Source organism: Taeniopygia guttata, chromosome 9, assembly GCF_048771995.1.
Source record: "Taeniopygia guttata chromosome 9, bTaeGut7.mat, whole genome shotgun sequence".
In the NCBI taxonomy this organism is placed as follows: domain Eukaryota; kingdom Metazoa; phylum Chordata; class Aves; order Passeriformes; family Estrildidae; genus Taeniopygia; species Taeniopygia guttata.
The window spans coordinates 16,344,396-16,367,657 of NC_133034.1; the positions used below are offsets into that span (position 1 = coordinate 16,344,396).

The 23,262-nt window shown below is 46.9% G+C and overlaps 1 long non-coding RNA gene across 1 annotated transcript; it reads right to left on the reverse strand.

Moving 5' to 3' along the window:
- Positions 1-267: 267 nt before the first annotated feature.
- Positions 268-15,216, reverse strand: LOC140684731 (uncharacterized). The gene is made up of 2 exons (XR_012057440.1): positions 15,094-15,216; positions 268-13,366 (listed from the first exon to the last, which is right to left on the reverse strand). It is a non-coding gene; the product is annotated as an uncharacterized lncRNA (long non-coding RNA).
- Between the last annotated feature and the right edge of the window lie 8,046 nt (positions 15,217-23,262).

The following is a 23,262-nucleotide window of genomic DNA, read 5'->3' on the forward strand; positions in this document are numbered from 1 at the left end:
TCCTCACAAACAAGATATTTGAAAAGTCTTGGTAATGTCTGCTCTGAACTCACTGTGACTGTCTGCTTTGTCAGTCTCAAATTCAGAGAAATGGGAAAAGCTTTATAAATCTCCTTCATATGCCAAAGGGGTAAACAAGAAGGATTGCCTGCTCCTGTAACTTGGGGTGAACTTGTCCATCAGGTGATTGGAAATCTGAAAGTAACAGAAGCTTTAGAAAGCAATGCCATTATCTATCAGCTTTGCATTTGTACTCTGTGTTAATCCTTTTTGTTTTAAGTCAGAGAAAAGCAGTCCTTCATTTTGGAGTGATTTTCAATGTATGAGAGATATTTTATAACACTGCAGAAAGTGACCAATCTGAAGTGGAGTATGAATATTATTCTTCCTGCTGGGAAAATTATTAATAGAGCTGTGGGAATTGTTCATCTTATCTTTATTTCAGGTACAGAACTACTGCATCATGCATCAAGTTTAGTATCCATATCTGCAATACTAGCACAAGCTTTCTCCAAAATAGCTATAGGCAAGATCAGGAAAGCTTAGGTATATATATGTACATATATATTTATATAAATGTGTAAGTGTATAAAATTGTCCATACTAAACGTAGGTAGAATTTACTCATTCCCTCCAAGTAGAAGCACTGAAAAAAAAAAACACAGAGCATGACAAGCTCATCATCATAATGAACATTTTCTACAACAGCTTAAAGGAAATAAATTCAGTTTGGTTTCTTTGGGTTTTTGTTCTAACTTTCAAAAGTAACTACTTGCTGTCTTAAGAAAAGCCTACAGATGAGGCAGAGACAGAAACTGCTTATTTAGAATGCTCCTTATTATGGAAATGTTTGACTACCCTTTTGGGATTGTTTCAGAGGAATTAGGCACACAAGACTGGAAAGGAAGAAAAGGGACTTCAAGCCACATCCCCAGCAATTGCAGCCCCAGGGCAGCCACATGATGCAGGAGAGTCCCCAGAGCATCTCATCCACATCCCATGTACAGCACGTCAACATCCCCTTGAGATGCCAGAGCTCTGACAGAAAACAAACCCACGGCTCTCAGGTGCCAGGGAGAGGGAACAAGAGGTAGCAAATGTGTCACCAGATGTCTGAAAATTCAGTATGTTTGCTTGGGGAAGTTCAGAGATGCGTGGCTCTGGAGTTAAGACGCTGGAGCTCTGTACCCACAGCTGTCACAGCCCAGGTCTTTGCCCAGCTGCTCTGTGCTGAGCCCAGACAGGGGCTGTGCTGTGGCAGGACCTGCAGCCTGGGGCAGGTAGAAGCAACTTTGTTAAAATGCATGACTCATGGAACAATCTGCCTTCAGCCCCCAGCTGCTTGATCCTCAGTTGCTCCTCTCCACCTGCCCCAAAGCTTTCCAGTACTTGGTGCTGCTCCCCTTTGCCCTGCCATCAGCTCATCCCCCAGGCTGCCAGGTGAGGAGATGTGCAGAGGTTTTGCTGAAATATGGCTTTTGCCATCTGTGCCGTCCACACAACAGATGGACATGCTAAATAGAGGTCCTCAGCAAAGGCCCATTTGAGCCCTGGATTTTGATGAGCTGTCTATCAAACCCATTAGCAGCACCAGCTCTTGCACAAAATGAAGTCATTGGTAAGCCAACACAGTGATGAGAATGATACAGGGGCTGTGGACCTGCTTCTTCCTCTGGCAAGGGCAACATTTCACAGAGTCAGATTGACTGTGACTGCTGCCAGGAGATGGGTCAGAGTGTGGAACCTGTGGTGGCTTCATCCACAGGGCAGAAGTGGCTTTATGCAGCAGCTGCAGGGAGGAAAAGTTGTAGTCTCCTGGCTCTCCTCTGGGCTCTTTCCTTTGTGTGTTGCTTCCCACTCCCATGGCAAGAGTACCCCAACCCCAATTTCTCATCAAGAGCCATGATTTGGTCTTAGCCTACAAATGCAAGGCTTGAAAGTTCAGGAGGAGCTCGATTAGCAGAGACCACAGCTTCAATGAGGAGGATCTGTGGCATCAGTATCGATGATTGTTTAAACATCAGTCAATACCAGTATGGCCTCAGCTCTGGGTCTGTGTCACAGATCTATAAATACAATTGTGTGATCCAAACTCCTGACTACAGGAATTGTCACAAAAGGCTGCAGAAGCCTGCTGTAAAATCCCAGCCCACAGAACAGGAAGCTTTCAAGCAAGGGGACATGGCCCTTTCACTCACCCTTTGTGCAAGGAGACTGACTCATGAGTGACTTCATCCCCCACGACATTCATCAGCCTCACCTCATCTGCTGTTCCTGCAGCCTGGAACATCCCTCTTGTGTTAGTCCCCCTACACAGCCCCCTGCATCTCCCTTCTGCAGTCATGCCCAAGCTGAAAACATGCATTTTTCTGCTCTTGACTCAACTGAGCCAGTAGCAGGGTGAAGGAGCAAATAAGCTTCTGTTCTGCCTTGCACATTAGCAACAAAACATGACTGCATCCTGATTGCAAACATTTTATTCTTGGTGACAGCATGGCAGAGGCACGAAGGATACAGTTGGATTTGCAGAGCCCAAGATGAGCTCTGCCGAACTGATAATTAGAAGAAATCATCTTTTTGACTTGTGAGCTGAGCACATTTGAACTGAGATCAGTGAGGGGGAATAAATATGAAAACCAATTATGTCATTTGAACCAAGTCACTTCCCTGATTATAATCACCTCCCTGTATGGACATAAAAAAGGTGAAAAAATGCCCATGTCAAATTATTAAGGAATTAGGGTGACCAGACTGCACTTAATGACTCTGTCGCTCGTAGAATTTAAGTGAAGTTGTCTGATGGGATTCTGAAGTCAGCTGTGCACTGAGAGGGATAATTGGAGCATCGGAGAGAGGATTTATGGTACTGTTGTGGTAGAAGTCTCAGCTCAGGTTGTACCTTGCTGCACTGCTACAGCAGGAAATCTCTCTGCTGGCACGGGCAGGAGAAACAGCAGCAAAGTGTTCTACAGGGCAGAGCTCCTGCCATGAGGTTTTACTGTGGTGAAAAACAGAGTCCCACAGCCTGATGGTCCAGCACCACTCCTGGCATCCCAGCAAATACTCCTTGACTGCAGAAATGGAAGAAGTGGGGACTTGGCTCAGAAAGAATGTGAGAGGTCAGGTGAATGCTGCATGAAACAGTCAGTTGCAATCTTCTTGTGAATGTGGCTGAGATCCAGCAGGGTCAAAGATCCACAGGCACAATCCCTAAAAGTGGAGATTATCCCAAAGGATGCATGTCAAACCCACTTATCACCAGTCTAAGGCTGGATCTGAAAGATGTTGAGCATCTATAAAGAGGTACCCAGTTTCCTCCCTAGAAACATATTCACATTTCTCATCTGCCTGGTCCAAATTCACCAATACTATGTCAAGAATATTCCTATATGCAGCTGTGCAGCAGGCAAAGGAGAAACCCTGCCAGCAGCATGCAGCCCTTGCACCAAGCTCCAGCACCCATTTCACCATCATGACCCTCTGGAAAGCCTTGAGATGAGAAAAAACTTAAGAGCTGTCTGCTTTTTCTTGCTGTTCTGCATGAACCAAGCCCGTGCTGAGGAGCTGTCTGAGCAGTGTTTACACACTTACATCCACTAAGCCTCAGCAGCTTTGCTATCTCTCAGTGGAGATGTTTCAAGAAAATACATTTTTGATCCTTTGTTAGCTATCCACTGGAGGTCTTGTGGAATCTAAATTAAATACCATTAGGAGACCTTTAATCTGCAGTGCTTCCAGTAAAACCAGATGGTCTCTCCTGAGCACACAGGCTCATTCACTGAAGACTCTCCTGGCACGCTTACCCTCAACACTGCAGCTCGGAAAGCCAGCCAGGAGCTCAGCAGGCTGGAATTGGCTGGGTTCCCCTGCCGTCAGAGGGGAAAAGCCACTCTGTGCCAGCCAACAGTCTGAACCAGTATTCCCTCACAGGAAGGAAATCAAGGAATTTGGACAGCTCTTCTCAGCAAACTGCCAGGATCATCTAAGAACCTACATTGCTGTCTTCTGCTCACACAACAATTTAGAAGGACAGAAATACTCATGTCTGTCAAACTGTTTAATCTCCCTGGCTTAAGCTGCCTGTCCAAATTTGAAACCTGGCTAGATTTTTCCCAGACTGCTTGTAACTCTGTCTTATCCTTTTATTAAGATGAGGAGGATTATTTGAAGCTTTTGTTCTTTACAAATCCCCCTGTGCAAAGGCAAGGTGGCGCTTTAGATGAAATCTTCATTCTGGGCTGCTCAGATGAGAGATGCAGTGCTTTCCCACAAAGGATTTAGTGACATTGGATGCTGAAAACTGGTACAGCATTGCTAGGGGGGTGGTGTGTGATGCTGTAGTCCCCATGATTGCTGCTTTCTTCCTCAGAGCCTAAGAAACTGTGTTACTTCAACCCCGCAGAATGAGTCAGAAATCCTCATTTTTGGTGCTAGAAGCATAAAAATAGGCAAATTTTCATGTTAAATGGAGGACAGGAAGAGAGTTCCCTCTGACAACTTACAAACCTATCTCCTCTGAAAGTCTTTTCTTAGCTGCATCACTTGCTCTTATTTCAACTTGCTTTAGTGATTTTCAGTCAGTTAAATCACTTAGCTAAAACATGTATAAATTATAGTGTTGGATCCCTGCAAGTTAACGTCTCTGGGGAAAGTCTGATCAGGTCCCCCTGAGAGGGACCTAAAGGATATCTGCTCGCTGGCCAGCTGAAAATGGGCAGCAGCGACATTGGCTGGACAAATTTATCCCCAACAAAAAGGATAAATCTGGAAGGTGGGTCCCTCCAATACCAAGGGCTTTAGAAAGCACCCAGCTTCACTCATGTGTTCTGCCTAAGGAGCAGGGCATAGCCATGATACACATCCATATCTCATGCCACCTTGAAGCCTGTGAGAGACAAGGACTGAGTGTTCTGGGGGGGAAAGGTAGATAAGGATTTGCATCTGCAAAACTGTCAACAGCTAGCAAAACTGCAGATGTGATATAGGGGAGCAGGACCTCTACACCTCTGTGTTTCTAGAGAAACACACAGATCCAGAAGCAAGGCACAAAGCCCAGTTCCTGCAGAGCAGGTACTCTGGTGAATCAGCCAGTTTTTCCCAAGCTTTGCTCAAAAGAAGAAAAAAAGCACATTTTGTTGGTGGGATATCCATCTGGGAGGTGTGCCAGTTTTGCCTTGGCCCCCAGGGAGTTTCTTAGCATTGGTGAGCATTTGAGGTTCTTAGATACCTTTTTGAAGTTGGGTCTTCATTTCTCTGGGTTTCCAGCCTCTCTCCTTTGTGTAGCCCTTTCAGACTGTAAATGTTTCAGAGCAGGAAGTCTCTTATTATGTACAGCACCTAGCACCGCAGAGCCCACTTGATGATGCCATCAAAAGCCTGCTACATACCAGCAAGGGCAAAGAGGGATGCCGAATCAAAGAGCTCTCATTAGCAAGCCAGGCAGGGAATGCTGGAGGAGCTGCCACACTTAGTGACATACTGCATATGCACCCAAGAAGTCAAGAGCTCCTTTCAAAGCTGCCTGACATCCCCCTGTGATCGGCTTGCAGGACGCTAGCAGGGCCAGCAGGGAAGCGATGTGTGACAGACACAGTTTCTGATTGCTGTGGTAACCTAGAGTGCATCAGTAGAATTGAGTGCTGGGTCCATCCCTCGGTGTTTGTCCATGCTCAGTATTCTCATGTTGCTGTGGCAGAGCCTCCTCTCCTAGGTAATCTTCTTGGGAAGTTGTGGTGACTTTGGCTTACTCTTTGGGAAGTCGTTCTGGGGAGTGTAAAGGGAAGAATCCCGTAAGCAATTAGCAGGAGGAACACGTGCATTGCAGATGGTTAATCTGCCTGCTTTCATGTGAACAAAGGAGAAGTCCCTTGAATGAAAGGAAACGGGTAACTTTAATGCAGGCTACAGTAAATGCAAATTAACTCCACAAATAAAGAAGCTTTTCTTCTTGGAGCCAAGAAAACATTTCTCAAAGTCTGTATTTTAAATATACAATAATCTCTTTTATACCTCAGAAAGCTGTCCCTGCCGTGAGCAGTCTGATATCTTCCTTGCAGACAGTAATCAGACCATCACCAGTGCTCAAGGATGAATAATAATATTTGATTGTTCTCTTTGTATCCTGGCACGTCCAGTTGCAGGGCTGGAACCAGACTGACTTCCCCTGCAGCCTGCTGCAACCTGCCTGGCCTCAGGTTTTGGCTGGAGTCCAAGAAGGTGTCTCACATCAAGCTCTGGAGCATCCAAAGACCTTGGTATGGACCTATTGCCCTCCTAAGCACTGGAGTGTATCGAAGTTTTAATCCACTGATCCATGATGCTGTAAAGATCCCATATCAATTCAGCTTGCTCCAAGGAGCTCATCCCTTGGGAGGGGCTATGCACCCCTTTGGGGACACCTCAAGGTGTTCCAGGACAGCCTGAGAGGCAACAGCTTTAATCTGATGAGGGGTAGAACTGAGGCAAACAGAAAGTTTGGGGCACTTCTTCAGCAAGGGTGCCCATGGTGATTATGATAGTACTGCTGTCCTCTTCATCCACAGCAGCACAGAGGTGCCTTAGTGAACACTCCTGGGCTGAGATCGAATTTCCATGAGAGGGCAAAAGGTGAGGGGGACAGCAGCTCGCTGCAGCTGGGAGAGGCAGGTCTGTGCTCAGGGAGCAGCTGGAGTCACAGCTGAGGGCCTGGCTGATGCAGATGCAGGGGAAGAGAGCGGAGCCAGATGGAGACAACAGGCTGAGCCTCAGGCCCAGAGTCTGGGGAAGCTTTGCTGGAATATATGACCAAGAGCAAAAGCTCCCAAAGGAGTAACCCTGGCCCCACTCAGCACTCACCAGCACCCCCACCATCAGCAGTGCTAGTCCCACCCCCAGCCCAGTGCGACACAGAAAACAGGCACTTCAGATAATGCAGGGGAGGATATGGAATACCAGTCTCCAGCAATGGCTAAGGTGGTCCCAGCACTGGCTCTTTCCAGCTGAAGTTTGAAAGGGACATGAAATCCAAAGCAGTGTCAGGCTTTTTAGCCCACTCAAGCACAACAGATTTGTAAGTCAGTGAAGCTGGTGGTGTTTGTGAAGATTTGGTTGCAGACAGATCAAAGAAAATCCATCCCAGGAGAGAACATTTGCAATGAGAAGCAGTGTGTGTGTGTGAGGAGGGAGGAGGGAGCACAGTGGGGGTAGAGGAAAGGACACAATGCAGAAGATTACTTTAATTTCCTTCTCCTTCAGGCTCTTTATTAACACCCAGCCAGATCTCTCTCCCTGGCTGTTGCAGCAGTGTTAGGGGCCAGGCTAAATGTGATGGCAGGGGGGTGAAAATCAGGGGCAAGAGAGACCAAAGCATCTACACATCCTGCTTCTCTCACAGCAGCCATGAGATCAGATGTGGCTGGAGGGGACATGGGAATAATGGACCAGTGACAAGCTTCTGCTTCTCTGACCAATCCAAGTGGCCTGCTGCAAACACAACTCTGAGAGGTGCTAATATGTGAAGATGTAATTTCTTGGCCAGTCCACACCTGCTCGAGCCTGCACATCACCTACTGCCAGCATATCTGTACCAGTCCAGCAGCCACTTGTCTCCAAGGCTTGCCTGCAAGGTTGGCATTCATGGCCTGATCCTAAGCAGGACACACAGGCAGGGAGGGAGGAGGAAGCCTACAGAAGCTCTGGCTGGTTCTGGGATTAGAGCCCATCCTGAGGCTGTAGAAAAGGGGATCCTGTACAGAAAACAACAGCCAGTTTCAGCCCTCAGATACAGAGCTGCTGCCCCAATGCTGCCAGAGCTGCTGCTTCCCCCTTGGCTTCCTGGAGAAATGAGGCTCGTATAGACCAGGTGAACCTTGGAATACCACGCTGCCAAAGGGCTCCCATCCCCTTGCTGATGCTTTTAAACCTCCCAGCCATTTCCAGAGAGGAAGAGATCCTAGAGAAGTGAAGTCCCCACAAATGTTGTGAGCTAGCAGATGTGACTAAGCTGAGGAAGGGCTCCTGCTATTTTTACCTCCAAGGCAGAGCAGCTGGAGCTCAGCCCCTCGGTCCACAACAGAGAATATACACATATACACACAGAGATGAGCACACAGGCACAAAGCCAAGCTGGGATGCACTTTCACATCTTCTGCATGCCAGAGTGCAATTGTGAGAGATGGAGGCACAGGAAGGATGGCTTGATACAGGCTCAAAGACAGCTCTAAGTCATTTCCAGAATAAGAACACATGTAAGTGAAATAAAGCCAGGACTGAGGGAGATGTTAAGGAGAGGGGGCACTTTCCAACTCTACTTGAGGTGCCTCAGCAGGTGGGCAACTGAGCAAGTGCCTGGAAGCCTCCACTCTGTCAGGGGCGCGGGAAGTTAGAGCACCACCAGCGAGTCAGGCACTGGAGTATTAGTGCTAATAGCCATCCCAGCCAAATTAATTCAAATTGTGTTCAGCCAACCATGAAAGCGTTGTTGGTGGCAGCACTTCCCCATCCGCTCACATTTTCGAGAAGTAATTAAAGCCATTAGAATGTAAACCAGCTCTTTTGGCTTGGGAAGGAAAGAAAGCAGGAAGGGAAAAGGGAAACTGAATGACAGCTTAGCTAATTCAGATAATATTCCCACTATTTCCGTATATGCTGATTAGTTCCCATTCTCCAGCCATTTCCATACCGATGCAAAGGCTCGGGTCCTCTGCAGAGGTTCCTACACCTCCATGCAGCAGCACACCCTGACCCCAGCTCAGCACCTCCACCGTGGAGGATTTGGGCTTTCTTTCTGCCAGCCCTCACCCCTCAGGCATTCACATCCCAGGATGCAACTCAGTTCTCTCCCCCAGCAGGAATATGAGGAAGGAGGAGAGATAGCAAACAGACTTTGTGCTCAAAGGAAAGAAACCCCACCATGAACCTCTAAATAAATGGACATAAGCAGTAGATTTGAGTCAAACACAGTGCTCTGGAAAGTTATTTCATGTCTGAAAAATCCTACACATGACATTCAGCTGCCACACGAATCATCTCAAGTAATGGAGCTACCTCTTCAGTGTCTTTATTTATTGGGCAAGCAAAGGGAAGCAGCACTCTGGATGGCAGATGGCCAGAGCTGGTACCTGGGGCTCAGTTCTCTGCCTGGTGCTGGCCTGCATGCCAGAGGGCAGGCAAAGTTCAGAGCCAGCAGGACCTGCAGTGAGGGTGGTCTTGTGGCAAGTCCAGGTTAGAGAGAAATGAGCTTGAAAGTAGAGAGGCAAGAGAAGGAGATGCCAAGCAAGGTGCAGAGGGTTGCAGGGGAGAGATAAAAATGGCAGTGCCAGGAGGAAGAAATCCTGCTGGACCCCAAGGCCAGATGTCAGCTGTATCTAAGCTGGTCTCCACTAGTGCCACTGGGGCTGGGCCAGTGCCCAGGGCCCTGTGATCCTCCCTGGAGAGTGGCTGGGAACTGCTGTCTCCATGTGCATCCTGCAGATGCTGCCTGCAGGGCTGGAGGGATCTTCCTCACACTATCCTGGTTAGACAGAGGTGGAAAAGCAGCAGCTGGTTACAGCAGCAACTGTCCTGATCATACAGCTTTTTCTTACCTTCCACCCACTTCGTCCCTGCTGAAGCAGCCTTGTGCCATGTGCCATGGCAGGTGTCTGGGGCTGCAGTGAGGACTGGGCAGCAAAGCTGTCAGTGAAGCCTGAAAAGCAGGATTAGCCCCATGTGGTTCTTGTGTGGGCTGGAGCCGTGCACAGAGTGCTGTGATGGATGAAGAGGGCACAATACAGTCATTCAAATACCTGCAGAGAAGTTCTTTGTGGAGGTTCTCTGTCTGTCTCTGGCTCTTTAGTCCTTCCCTCATCAGCCTGCCTCTGCTCCGTGCAGGCCATGTGGGGGTGTGGGCATCCTGACATTTATTTTCCAGGCAGAGGAGTTCAAGAGCATCAGAGGGACATATTTTGTCTGTGAACAACAGCAGTAATTCCCTCTCTGGGAGGACCTTGTAGGAGACCAAGGGACAAGTAGTATTGGATGCAGAAGCTATCTGGGGGCTCTTCTGAGCTCAGTGTGTCCTTTATTGGACCATCTCTCCCTTGGTGGACTTTTCTCAACACTTCAAAGCTAAAACCCTGGCAGCATCATGCAGTCTACAGGACCCAGAATGGTTTATCCAGCTGGGCTGGTTAATTTGGCAGGCTGGAGCATTAGACTGAGAGTTCAACTTTCCCAAGGGATCAGTCTACCCAAAGGATGATTTTCGCACAGACAAGCTGGACTAGGAGGCTGGTGAGCACTGCTGCAACCAGCTCAGCCAACTGATTTTGCATAGGACTGACCTAGGAGCACTCACATGGATTTTCCTCTGTGCCAGCACTGAGACACAGCAATGGGGAGCTGTGGAGGGCTACTGGAACTCAGTGCATGCAGGTCAGTGACAGGATCTGGACTGAGAAAACTGTTCTTTATCTGTATACTTGGACAGCAAGGAAAAAATCCAGTCAGGAAGATAAGGAGCAAATTTACCCCTAGGATTACTGAGATAGTAGGTACTAGTGCAAAATCAAAGGGGTTTGCCCAAGAAATACGATATTATTGATCCCAATGGGAGCAAGGAGTGCCTATAGTGCAACCTTCAAACTGAGGTTCCCACCAGAAGCTGCTCTTGCACACATGCCCCAGAGATCTTGGAGTGAAAGGTACGGGGAAGCAGCAGGAGGAAGGAGCTGCATTTAACTGGCAAATCTTTGTAGTGGGATTCCACTCCCATCTCCCCCAGTGCAATCCCACCACTGCTCTCACACAGTGTGCCTCGAGGAGCACAGCACAACACATCCATCACCCAGGCATCCATCCACCTGGGCCTCCTGGCGTGATATGGCGAGCAGCACTTTCAATCAGGCGACATTAAAATGAGAGAGATTCACTTTTTCATTGACATCAGCAAAAAAAAAAACAAAAAAAGAAGAAGATGACACCAATTGAACCCAATGGGCTAAATAGCATCTTTCAGTCGGTTTTCTATGGGCTCCCAAAACTATGGGAGAAAATTGAAATTTGTCTCTTTCTGTCTCCTTTTCTTCCTTTTTTTGTAATAATTCCTGGTATGCAAGGCCTTGTGCCAGGGCTGGTATTGTGGGTGATGAATCTTGAGTCAGGCGGCGGGGAGGCTTCTGTCCTATCAGCGCGGCTTGCCGTGGTTTGGGATAATGTGCCTGCGGCTTGTCAGGTGCTGATGGGGAGCAGGAGGGGTGGGGGGATGAATGCATTTTTGATTGCTATAATTGCCACAGATTGGATGCTTGAGAGGAGCTAATTAACAAGGAGGCTATGGGCGGATTATACTTGCAGAACAGAATCCCATGCAGATCCTTTCCCTTTGTGCCACATGTATGAGATCATTGGTAGGTGATTATGGCTGTGAATACGGTGCTAATTTACTTTGCACGTCTGACGAAAATCCTGTACATAATAAAACGCGGAGGCAACTTAAAGTAGCCCAGTTCAGAGGGGAAGGACAGCTTTGCTGCTAAAAGTGAACCCAGAGCTAAGCTCCTGAGGTCTCCTACTTCCCCTGAGCAACGGTGGCTGTATGACAGCTCTTCCCCCTGCCTCAGTTTCCCTTTCTACCAAAGGGAGAAGGCAAGCTCATAACTGTGGATGTTTGGCAAGGCACTGTGCACCCTGTCAGGGAAGATGTAAAGGATAGAACAGAAATATCATCACGCCACAGGAGCATATGTAACAGCACAGCAAAAATAGCAGCCAGAAAGCTGTGCACTTGGAAAAAATACACATCTTTGTGAGGACTCTTGTGCTCAGAAGAAAGGAGTGTAAGCAGGAGCTCCAGCTGTTTCTGCAGCCTCAGGATTAGAAAGAACCGATAGGCAGGAATAGTTCTGTCATCCTGGTCTTGCTTTTCCAACCTCGTTTTACCAGCATATCTCCTATGTTCCCAAAGGCTTCCTGGGGCCCTGAGGGAAAAGGAGCAAAGTTTTCTCCTTAAACATAGTCCTCATGCAGCTGGAGATGTCTAGGCTGGGGTTTATCCCAGGCTCTGAGTTCAGGGCAAGGCTGCGCTTGTTTTCCCCTCTAGTATCTGGGCACTCGTAGCATCTGAAAATGAGGAATTATCCTGTAGATTCTGTGCCAACACACAGCCAGAACATCACCAGCCAAGCAGGGAAAAGAGTTACTGGTGGGGGATGCTGAACATCCATCCATCCATCCATCCATCCATCCATCCATCCATCCATCCATCCATCCATCCACCCACCCACCCATCCCTCTCTCCATCCTTGCAGGTTTTAAGAGTAGGTTGAACTACAATACCCATCTTTATTTGGAGAGCTGGTGAAGGGTTTGCCCAGGGTCCTTTCCCTGCTGTCTGTGCTGGTGGGACTTAGGCTGGCCAAGCCTGCTGGGCTTTGGTTTTTCCATGCAGGAACACTTTGATAGGAGTCAGGCAGCTTGATGAAGTACTGGTAGACGTTTTTAGAAAGTTGCAGTATTCCTCACAAATAAATCACATCTTTACAATCAAAAATGGAAGTGATATTTATAGTATTGGATAATTTTCCCTTGAAATATTTTCTGCATTTTTCAATGGAATTTTTTTTGGGGGGGGGGGGCATTAAAGTCAGCATTTTCATAAGAAAAGAAACAAAACCATTTTCCAACCTTTTTTCCGTTAAAGTCAGCAATTTGGATTCCAAATTATATATGGGGATTTAGACCTTTTCCTTGCACAGATCATTTTACCACAGTCATTTTTTATTAAGGTTACTGTTTCCATAATAATGGCTACCTGTTGATTCCAAAATGAAAATATCACTTGCAGATCTCCTAATAAGAATACAGTGTTTCATAATATTTCCTTAGTTTTATTTCATTTTGTGCTTATTTACTATGCTTGGGAAGATGACTCCTAGAAAACAAAACTCCACAGCCAACCTTCTCCTACAGTCAAGAACTACTCACCTAAATTTTACATTTAAATTAATCAAGACCAAGAGAGAAAGCAATCTGTCTGCAGGTTTAAAAAGGCTTTCAATGTTGGACTCATTTCATCAACTGGAAAGGGTTTTTTTCCAGACAAAAAGCCCAAGAGGTGTAAAAATGGATTTCCATTTCTGTCATGACTGAATTTGAGGAGAACAATCCATGAATGAGAAAGAATTGCTCTGCTGAGGGAAGAGGCTGCTGCCTATTAGCAATCTGGGCTGCTGGAGTCCAGGGAGATAAACTGGAGAGGAAACACTTCATTTATTGAGAGACAGGATTGACTGTCTGTGAATGCCTTTAGACAAGATAACAATTGAACCTTGCCTCTGTGCAGCTCCTCTGTTCCTACAGGGCACAGAACATCCATGGGCTCTCTCTCACTGCAGAAAGGAAGAGTAGCCTAAAACACAAAACAATACAGAGAAAGGAAAGGGCAGCCAGGACAAAGCCCTGTTCTGAGAAAGAACTCCAGTTTCTTGCCAAATCAACCCTTTTGACACTCTGGCCCAGGTCCCAGTTTTACTCCTGGCCATTTTCTGACAATGTCTCAACCCCAGGTTTTGCTTTGGACCATTTCAAACAATGTCCCTCATCATGCTGAAGTTTTTCTCTTTGAACAAACCCTCCATTCTTCTTCTCCTCCCCTTAGCAAAATATTTTCCATCCTTCCACGTCAAACTCTGGATATTTGCCTTTGGAAAGTTGGAGAGTGGAGCAGATGGAAGGAAGGGATCAAACTCAAAACCAGGGAGTCACTTCCATGTGGTGGGAAGCTCAGCAGGACAGGGTGATGGGTAAAAAGAAAGAGGACTCAAGAGGATGGCAGAAGGGCGTTGGCCTTTTTTAATCATATTGAAACATTGGCATGATTTGCCCTAATTTCTATGCAAAATATGTATCTCTGGTGCTGAGGAGAGACAGGTTGTCACATATGTGGAACAAGCAAGGTGGAGATGCTGGCAGAGCACACTGCTGAAGGATCAACATTAGCATATTGGCATTTGGGCTGACGCCTTATCTTGGGCTGACTTCTGAATGAAAAGTAATTCCAGGTACTCTCCTTCTCCTGGTCTGTTACTTTATTATTGAGATTGACTTTTGTCCTGTTGAGCTCTGCCTTCCCCCACTGAGTGGCCAGAGAGGCCAAGTCCTGCCCTGGGGAGAGGAGGGGGCAGTGGTGGAGGCACAGCCTTGTCTCCTGACAGCACTGGTGGGTACTGAGGCACGGGGGTGGCTGATAAGAGACAGAAGGGGAGCAAAAGAAAGGCCCAGTGATGAATTTGGCACAGGCAGAAGTGCTATCCAGGCATGCAGGCTGGCAGTGCTGGAGTGCACAGCCCAGATAACAAAGCATCGTCCTGGTGCAGAGCCTGCAACCGCCTCCCCCGCGATGTCAGGGTGCTGCTGTCCCCTCTGTCACTGCCCAGCATCCCCAGCCCCAGACATGGCTTCACGAGGTCCAACTGCTGCTCCAGCTCTGGGTCCCTCTCTCCAGCCCCCCGTGATGTGCAGACAACGTTCCTCCCTGCTGACAGCTCTCCCCGTGAGATTCTCCTTCTACAAAGGGCTCTTCTCCCTCCCACCTTTAAATAAAGAAGAGTCCCATTAAATACTATAAAGTATTTATTGGCCAATGGGTAAAATGAGTGGGTTTCTTTATGGCTGCAATGATCATTAATGAAAGTTTAGGGTCCCTGTTGGGACCATGGAGCAGAATAAATGACCTCTTGCTAGTCGTCATCTCCCTGGTTTCTAGGACTCTGCACCAGAAATGATCCAACTTCATTTAAGGAAAATCAAATTAAAAACAGATTAAAGTAAAAGCACCTCATGCCCCTGTTCTGATTTAACTGTGATGAAAAACAGACCATGGAGTAACTTTATAATGGGAGGAAGCTCATTTAAATATTCCCCTCCCAACAGAAAGAGATTTAAGAATTAAATGAATGAGGAGATTTTCCTTTTAATGAGATTAGCCTTTTATAATTGCTCATTATAGACCACTCCAGAGATTTGGAAGAAAAAAAGTTATACAACATACCTGGAAAACACTGCATTAGAAACCAGCCAACCCTGCCCCTTCACCATCAGTTCCAAAAAGTGAAATTCAAACTAGTGTCTACTTACAAGTCACTCATCTCAAGTGGCTCCAGCTCCTCCAGATCCTCTCTGCAATTACTGGCTTTGTAAAGAAAGCGAAACACAGTTTTGAGATTAGCAAGCCTTAATACATTTGCTAAAAATTCTCCCCTTTTCCCATGGAAACACATTTATTTTTGACTGTCAGCTGTCTGGCAAAGCCATGTGATTTCATTTCATCTTTCCAAATTTCACTCCTACCTAAAATAAAGGCTGGGCAGAGCTGCCCCTCTTGGCTTGGAAATGCTGGCCTGATTCAGAGGCACTATGGGGAGGTTAGACCAGAATTTTTTGTCTGAACTTAAAGAATTTGACTCTGAATTCCCATCTTTGGGCTGCACAATAATACCAGAGTAAGGACACATACACATGTATAGTTTCATTCATCTTTGACTGTGATTTATGTTTAGTGTCAGGCTCTTTTGGATGAGCTGAAACGAATACTCAGGGCAGGATTTTCTGACAAAGTGGGACTGGGCAGCTGTTTGCTCCATTCCTGTTGACAGCACCAAGCAGTAAAGGAGATAAATGGCTCTCTTTGTTTCCTCCATGTGCTGGGTATTCACAGCAATCAAAGTCTTGCTCCTTCTTCTTATCTCTTCACCTGCAGCGGCTGCAATGGATGAGCATTTGGCCATGCTGGTACAAGGGCTGCAGGATGGATTTGCACCTTTCCCACTGGGGCCCCAAGATGCCTTTCCCATCTGTTCCATTGGGGTGTGAAAAGCTACTAAATGCAGGAAAATACTCCATTCCCTGCAATCTGGCTGCCTTGGAACTGGCCAGATGCTCTCCCTGCAGTCAGAGGGGAGATGGGCACTTCCAGAGGATGTTTTGCTCCATTCCAGGAAGGGGTTTCAAGGCAGATGGGATGATGACATGGCATACACCACCTTTTCTTGTCCTCTCTGCAGGGCCAGCTCAGAGCAGACTCCTCATTGTCAGGGCCTGAAGTCCAGATCCTGGACTGGGATCTACTTGGTTTTGAAAAGGCACAATGGAGTGCAACCACACAGACCCACTGGCTGTTTACTTTGTAGTTTGCTTTGATTTATATTTCCTTTTCCTATTTGCCAAGCCAAACAGACACAGTTTTCCAAGCATCTCTGCTACCCACTGGCTGCATTACCTTGCAAATCTGTGCTGGTACCAGAACTAGGCAGAAAGGGAAAAGTGTCATTAATGAATCCAACCTCTCATTCCCATCCACCCACCATCACATACCGTCTGCTCCCTCCCATCTCACCAGGGCTCTGGCAATAAGAGGAATTCAGCCTAACTTTGGCCTTTAATGCATACAAATAGGCTTTATGTTAATATTTGCAAATAGCTTCTCAGAGGAGCAAGATATTTCCCAAGCCTCCCATCTTCTGGGGTTCTCCAGGCAATGAAGTGGGACAGATGAAGCCATCAGCACAGCCCAGGGATGAGGTAAGAGACAGAATCACAGATATTCTGCTTAAATCTGCTTAAATGATGGGGCATTTAGAAGCCCTGTGAGGTCCTGGCATTCCAGAGCACTCTGTGGGCAGCCTCCTGAGTGGACCTGGGCAACTTTATCCAGTGAATCAAGAGGGGTGTTTTTGTTGAAAACCAGACCTTTAGGAGGGACAGAAGTATTTGAGAATTCAGGTCAAATGCAGAAAAGACTCTTGGTGGAGACAAAAGGATGGTGTTTTGAGACAGAATGTCAAAACATATTCTCTCTTTCTCCCCCCATTACAAAGTTTTTTGGTTTTTTTTCCTTAAAAATTTGCCTTAATTTTCTGGAGACATTAAACAAAACACAGACAAAGAAATCCATCTGCACAGGATAGAGTGAAGATGAGGGCTGACTGGAACCCACATTTTCCTATCTTTGCTTTCACATGGGCAGCACGGAGGGCTCAGTGAGAAAGGCTGCTGTCGTAAAGAAGAAAAATAGCCCCTTTTATCTCACCCAGATCATTCTCCACAGACAGACACTGACCTTCCCACACTGTTAGTGATACAGCTCCACACCTGGAGCAGGTAAGGATGGAGTAGCTCGGACAACATCCTGTCAAAGACCCCTGTAGCTAAGGCTCCAGGGTGTCCATACAGGCTGAGTTTGGAGGCTCCAGATCACCCCTTTTTTCCAGGCAAAGAGAAGGAATTGCCATGTTCATTGCTGGGTTGGCAGTGTCCTAGCCCCTGCCCTGCTCCCTTAGGTCACTGCCTGGAGACTGATAGCTGCTGCCCCAGCCCCACTGCATGGCAGAGGAGAGCCTTTCACTCCTCCCATGCCCTCACCCTGGCACCATCTACGCCTGCCAGAGATGTGGAAATTAAAATAATAAACAAAGCAAGCAACACTGCATGTAGAGGCTAATGTACCATAATGCTCTGAAACACGGGCAGCTGCTGCCTCATGCTGTGCACAGAGGATGTGTTTGAAAAATATATCTTCCTCCAACAGCAGTTATTTCAACATTATCTTTCTCTTTTTTTACTTCAAATAAGACATTTACTTTCCCCCAGCTCATAATCTCCATATGGAGGAGAGCAGAGGGCAGTGGGGAAAGGCAGAGAAATTACACTTTTTAACACAGTGGGATTTAAATCATAGGAAAACAAATGGAATTTAACTGCCTGGCTGAAGTCACATTCGTGTTGTGGGTATTTATGGCAATCATCACTAACAACAGGAAGAGATTAGATATTGGTGAGAGCCTGAGTGCTGGCTGGGGAGCAGGGACTGGCTGTCAATGTGTGTGATCTCAAAAGCAAGGACAGGATGTGTGCCTGTACACACACATCCCTGCAAGTACCCATGTGTGCTTGGTCCCTGCATTCAGTGGCCATTCCAGAAAGGTCTTTGCTGGGCAACATCAATTTCACACTTTAATCTCAACTTCCACCTGAGATTTGATGAAGAAAGGGGAGCTCATTCTATTGGATCTGGCAGAGAGTGACTACAAGATTAACTCCAAATGTAGATGTGGGTGTACATTGAATGTCTCCACCAGCAGAGATCTGTACTCATTTTCCAGCTAAGAGTGAGTCCAAATAGGAACTGTAATGGATATGGAGAGCCTTCTGAGATTGGAAAGGTGATTTATATCAGATCTGAGAGCATGCTGTTTGTCTAGTTGATGCATGCAAACACTGCTTAGGGTGCGCAATGTGTTGTACAGTCAGAGAACATCACCTCTAGCAACTGCCCCAGGAGCCAGGTGAGCACACAGCATCCCTCACCTTGTCCCTGTCCCCATGCTTGGAATGGGTCAAGACCCAGATACCCTTTTCCTCAAATGTAAGTTTGATCAGGGATGCAGCAGCACCTCAGTACTGACTGCTGGTATTTTACTAACCTGAGCATGTCCCCCCAGCCAGCTGGGCTGAACCCTAACAGGTCAGTTCCCCAGCAAAACCATCTCATCCTTACTCTAGGAAAATAAACCACAAACAGCCAGAACCACTGCATTGTTTCAAAGGATAAAATTCACGCAGAAATCCCCCTCTGCCAATTCCCAAGCAAACATGTCCAAATTAATAAAGCAGAGTGCTCTCACCCAGAACAGCTCCGGCAGGGAAAAGCATTTTAATGGACTGACTGGGAGGGAAAATTGACTTGCAAGAAGAAGAGTCCTGGCTGGCTCCCCTGAGCCTGGGCAGGGGCAGGGTTTAGAGACCTGTTTTAATCAAATTGCTTTTAAAAAGCAGAAAGGGAAAAGCTCTCTGACAAATCTGACCTTTGGGCACCTCAAAGATGAGGACACAAAATGTGTTATACACTCACTCAGAGGAAAGAAAATAGGGTGGGAATAGATGGAGTCTCATCTTGGGAGTGGAAAGTAAAGGAGGGAAGAGGACAGAAAGATCATCTGCTGGCTGGTGGTGTTGGATTCAAACCCACCTCAAGGCTCTAGATAGGACCCATAAGTCATCCCCAGTGGGAGCAGCATCAGCATCCTCTTGGCCAGCTCCCTGCTGTGATCTTACTCCACTCTTGGGTTTATTGGTGTTGGAGGCTCTGCAAGGAAAGACAACCATGAGAACTCACTGCACCTGGGGGGAACCAAACAAAACAATTAGAAAAAACATAATGGAAAATAAATTAAACTTGCACCAAAGGAATGGGAAATCTCCATGGCCCACCTCTGGCTCCTGAACAGCACTTCACAAAGGAGAGGCTGGACACAGTGGCTGATTTAAAACTCTGGGGCAATGTGGATATTGAAATCCCAGAGGCACCAAGCACATCTGCCCAGATGGGAAAATCAGAAGTTCCAACACTTGGGTGGTATGATAAGTCTTTTTTTTTTTTTTTTTGCACCCTGAAAAACAATTCAATTGTGGGAGGAATGTGTCAGTTGTAATTTTGCAACTTAATGAAATAAATCAAGCAGATGGAAAGACGAGATGAAGATGAGCCCACACAGTCTCGTGGGAACACAAAGGCCACATAAAGCCAGCTGCTGGGAAACCAAGAGCTTGCCTGGAAGACTTGGGAGCCCCCTTTGTGGTGATGACAATGAATTTCCCAAGTGAAGAAGCATCTTTGAACTTTCTCCAGCCAGGGGGGCTGAGGTTTCAGGAACACTTGGTCACTGAGCCACAAGAAGGCAACTGCTCGCTCAGCTGAGCAGTGGTATCAGGGCACTGTAGAGAGAGTTCTGCTCCTCCTCACCTGCCAGAATGTCTCCTAAGGGGACCAAAACCTGAAAACCTAGGAGGCTGAAATTTGTAGGATGAGGAGGGAGCAGCAGAAGGAAGAACTAGAGTCATGCAGAAAGGTTGGGAGAAATGGCATGGCTAAGCCCTGCAAGCTGAGGAGACACGGCTGGCACCCTCCTGAGTCTAAGTCAGCTGAGTAAACCCAGACCTGAAGAGTCAGAGCAAGACTTGATAAACCCTTGTCTCTTAAAGGAGGTATAAAATGTGTGGCAGTTAAATAAGGCATTTTTCCACAGCAAAAGCCCAAGACAGAACATCCTTTGGCCAAGGATACGGAACGCTGCCATCCTAAAATAAACCCCTAAGGCCCAAAGCACCCAGCTCCGCAGAAAGGAGACTTTACAGCAGCAAATTGATTTCCAGAGGCTCCCTCATTAATTTTCATGGCACCCAGAATGTGGTTTTAGAACAAGCAGAATTATTAATGTTCAAAGTTACCCAAGCACTGTCGGGAGCACAAGGCCCTCTGAGAGTCAAAGCAGGGATGACAAACCGAGGAAGAAAAAGCCAGAATTGAGAAAGTTCATTCTTCAGGGTTCAGCCAGGCTTGGCCTTGGAGGCAGGCAGATGGAGAAAAGCAGGAACCTTGGAGAAAAGGTCCTGTGCCTCCTTGATGGCTCTGCTCTTTGGAAGGAATAAAATATAACAGACACTTAGCTTTTAAAAGGAGAGAAATCTGTCTAATTGCACTAGTTCAGAGCTGCCCTGCTTCTGAGCCAGTCCGGACTTTCAGGGAGTGGGACAGCAGGCAATTAGGAAGGGCAAAATATTCACAAGGGGTAGATCTCACCACTGGCTGGCAACACTGCTCTTGCCCTCGAAATCACATCTGAGCTTTGGTGACACTTCAGCTAATTAATGAGAAAGCCAGCCCAAGTCTCCCTGATTGAAGAATTGGTTCTGGACAGACATAAGGCAGTCCTGAATTATCTCCTGGCTCACCTGGGAGGGAGGATGGGAGCCTTATAGCTGCAAAGGTATAAGGTCTAGCTTTCCTCCTCCTGTTTTTGCACCCAGAGCCTCATTCCCAAGCACCTCAGTGCTTTTGGGCTGCCCCATACCCACAGCCTCCTCCTGCCTGCCCCCAGCTTTTCCTAATCCCAGCCACTTCTTTGCATCTCCAAACACAAGACCCAGCCATGGTGAGCTGAGGGATTTTGCTGTGCCAGGGGATACTCTTTGGCTGGCACCACATCGCCTCTGATCTCGCCCCGTCGGAGCAAGAGAAAATAAGTGCCATTTGTTAACATGCCAATCGTTCTTTACACTGGCTGATTAAAAAATAATTACCCACAGCCATTATTGAGCACTCTTGCAAATGAGCTGTGGGAAGCTGTGACCGTGTGCTTAGCACACAGTGTGTCTTGCTTGTTTCAATATTATTTTAATTAAGTATCTGGGTAAAAGGCCTTTCTAATGTAACTTTCTTTTCATAAGCAGAGAGCCGGGCTCTGTGCTTGGCTGAGCGGTGACGGACTGCTGGAGCCCGGCATTGCTCCAGGCTGCTCCCACTCTGGTGACACAGTGGGACACGCTGCTCATTGGAATTCAAGAGGACTAATCTGAGGCAGCCCCATGATGGGAAGAGAGTTCTCTTTACCCGAGAGAGCTCTCATGGACACAGCATGAGCTGTGATAGCTCTGGCAGCCCATCACCCTGAGACCGACCAGCTGGGACCACCTGGTTTGGTCTGGGATGTGGACAGGATGGAGATGATGACCCAGGACATCATTTGTGGATGAGGGACTTTGGGCTACCGCTCCTGCTGGCACATGGGACCAGAGGAGAGCTGGTCCTATCAGCCAGGTGAGAGGATCTCAGTTAGCTTCATCCCACAACAGGACCACAGACCCCCAGCACAGCTTCATTTGCCAGGGACTTCTTTCTATTCTTTCCACAAAAGACTTTGCAAAGGAAAAAACAGAAGAGGTGGAGGAAAACCCACGTGCTCTGGTCGCCCATCCACCTCCTGTAGCTGCCTTTGTGCATGACTCAAAGCAGTCACATCAGACAATCCCACCTCTTTCTTATTTATGTTTTCCACTTTCTGCATCCCAGCTGGAGCTGTATTTAGCAAAGCACGTGACCCCCATCCATTATTTTGGGGGGTGGTTGCTCTTTCACATCAGCTTACATTCTCTCATGTAGCATTTAAGCTGCAGCACTGGTGTCAATTTTCTGTTGTTTGCAAGCAAATTAACCTGGCAAACAGATTTCAGATCCTCAGCTGGTGTAGGATGAACATGGCACTGGAGAAATTGAATTACTGCACAGGTTCAAGCAGCACAAAACAGCCCTAGAACTTCCTCTTGATCTTTCTCTTATTAGATGAAATTCCCTCTCCAGATATTTCTAGTGGGATAAAAAAGAAGGCCCTGAGCAGGTGCACTCTGAATCCCTCTCAGACCTGCCAGCAGGGAACTGAAGTTGTTGCTGAGGCCCGGGTTGGGTCTCGGTGACAGATTCTGTTTTGGGGCATGCAAAACCTGAGGATAAATAAGATTATTGGACACAAAAGGAAATTTTTTCACTATGATAATAATTAGTCGTTGGAATCGTCTTCCCAGTGGCATATTGCCCATCACTGGGCACTTCTAACATTCAGCTGGAGACAGTTCCAGGCCATTTTGTCTGGACCATGCTTTTGCCAAGAATGTTGGACCAGAGAATCCCTGAGGTCCCTTCCAACCTGGTATTCTCTGATTCTATATAGGAAGGTGTGGAAAAAGGTGCAGCCATAACAGATTATCATCACCTGGTGAGCTTGCAGCAGGATGGGTAAATGATCTCTGACTGATTCTTTGGCAGTCAGACCATTCATGTTCTACTCCTGGAGCAACACAGCAATAAAGAAGCTTTTTGATCAAATGGACACTTAACATTTCCCCAGACAATTCTTCTCTGTGAGTTGAGAAGTGCAGTAATTCCAATAGACACTCCAGCAACCTGAAACCCTGAGCTCCAGATTTTGAATAGACTAAATAAAAATCAGAGGGCTTTTCTCTTGCTTCAACAAAAACATATGTTCTCAACAGACGTTTTTGATGGGAAAAAATAACGCATTTCCCAAACAGCTCTAGTTACTGCAGACAACTTCATTTCCCATCTCAGACACTGCTGTGGCAGGAATGTAAAAAGCAGAATTGATTAGACCAGATTAGGTTAGATAGGGAGCCTGGTGATGAAAAGCTGCTGCTGCTTTCCTTGCACCCACTCAGGGCCATTAGCAACCTCCATCCCTCTCACTCAGGGATGCTGCCCCATTGCTGAATTCTGCTCTAAGTAGCTATTTCATATCTCTCAATTTCTCCCTGCAGTCTCTGTTTGCAAGCACATTTTTCCCCCATGTGTCCTTCCCCCACTGGATGTGGAGCTCCAGAAAAATGGCAAGGAATTTCTGTACACACAATTTGGCAACACACTTTGGGATCCCTTAGGATAAAGATTACTAGATTGGT